We start from the raw sequence: 1,753 nt of genomic DNA, 5'->3' as shown, positions 1-1,753 counted from the left end.
TATTAAAACAAAAAATACAAACATGCACATAATGATACAAAAAGAAAGAGAGGGTTTATAAGAAAACTCAGATAATACCCAATTGTGATAATCAAAGTTCACTAGCGGCCCATGTAAAAAATACTTGTAGTCAATAACAATGCAATGCAATCTGCTACATAGATTAAGATCATTCACCCAAAAAAAAAGAAAAATAAAAAAATGCGAAATGGGAAGGGAGATAAATAATAAATTTGAACATATTGATAAATCCTAAGAAAATTTCAAAGTAATCTGACAAGAATAGTCCATCGGATTTGTGTAGACAAATCATCAAATTTAAATGGGATAAATTCTAAAACTATTAACATCAAATGGAGGAGAAAAGAGAACTTCATGAGAATGAAGATAAGCTCACTCTTCTATTGTTTGCACATCGCAAGTAATTCTGAAAACAATGCACACATCTTTAACTCTCATTGCACCTTTGCTGTTAGACATAGAAAAATATAAGGAAAATGTTTAAATTAAACACTTCAACAAATTAAAATAAATATATATAATAGATTAAAACCCATCTTTTCTATGGGAGGTAAGGTTAATTTAAAAACACAAACTGATCAAGCTTTAGATTCTTCCTAAAACATATTACCAATATTGATGTAGCAAGAATTAGTAGAGATCGTCACCGATATCAATGGCAACAACAGTTCCTTAAATCTCAACCATTTCAAATAAAAAATTCTCTCACTTTGCGTAAACATGAAAAATTCGTACCAAAGTCAACAAAATGTTTAATTGGGCATGTGAGAACTCTAAAAGAAAACTGAAAGAAGCACACTTAGCACAATTTTTTTTTTTTTTTTTTTTTTCAGTTTCTCCTCCCAAATGAAATCTCAAGGTAGCTTTGATATGGTAAAATCTGACCACCCAATTACTTTAAGGCAAATCTATGTCCAACACCTCAAGTAGCCTATCACCACATATTGACTTTAATACATAAAGGCAAAGGCAAACAGTATGTAGAGGCTATAGGAAGGCATTATTTAGTTCATGTACTCAAAAAATTTTATTATGAGAGGGATTTGACTCTAAATTAAGTACCTGTTCTCTCATCCATACAAAAATATATATATATAATTTGGGTACCCCAAATTCATCCAAAACACGAAGTTTAAACCATTATTTGCCTATTAGATTCAATAATCAATATATCAGCTTGGATCACAATGAAGTCTCTCAAAATATGCTTCAAAAATAGATAGGAAAGAAAAAAATAACACAGCTCTACCTTTTCAATTTGCTATTGTTGGAATTTGTAGACAGCTTCTAAACTTTATAGGTTCAGTCCTTCACTGTGCATGGCAGAAAGCAAAAAATAAAAGTTAGTAGTAGGAACGAATCTTAGCTTCCATGGTTATACCAAAATTTAAAATAAAAACCTTACCACAACTAACAAATAAAAGTTGTAGACAAACAGCGAAGCCAAAGTTGCAGAAGGACACTGGAAAAGAAGCTGGGGTCTACAACCAAACAAAGAATCAAATAAAACCCCTCAAAAATCTAGATGCTGCTCTTAAAGAAGATTCTTATCAAAAATTAGATAAAGAAGTAATAAAACAATGGTAAACTTGAGATGAAATAATAATTAAACTAAACATAAAACATGCACAAGGTAAACAATTAGTTTTTATTTCTTTGAAATTGAACCAAAAAATAGAACCGTACATATGTGAGGACAGTGAAAATGGTGTCGAATATTATCATGATGAAG

At 30.3% G+C, this 1,753-nt stretch overlaps 1 long non-coding RNA gene across 1 annotated transcript; it reads right to left on the bottom strand.

Annotated features, from left to right (window-relative positions):
• Positions 1–366: 366 nt before the first annotated feature.
• On the bottom strand, positions 367–1,501 carry LOC126694799 (uncharacterized). Its single transcript, XR_007645881.1, has 3 exons — positions 1,427–1,501; positions 1,271–1,334; positions 367–469 (listed from the first exon to the last, which is right to left on the bottom strand). It is a non-coding gene; the product is annotated as an uncharacterized LOC126694799 (long non-coding RNA).
• Between the last annotated feature and the right edge of the window lie 252 nt (positions 1,502–1,753).

The sequence above is a fragment of the Quercus robur genome, chromosome 8 (assembly GCF_932294415.1).
Source record: "Quercus robur chromosome 8, dhQueRobu3.1, whole genome shotgun sequence".
NCBI classification, from domain to species: Eukaryota; Viridiplantae; Streptophyta; class Magnoliopsida; order Fagales; family Fagaceae; genus Quercus; species Quercus robur.
This window is presented reverse-complemented; position numbering and strand designations above follow the sequence as displayed.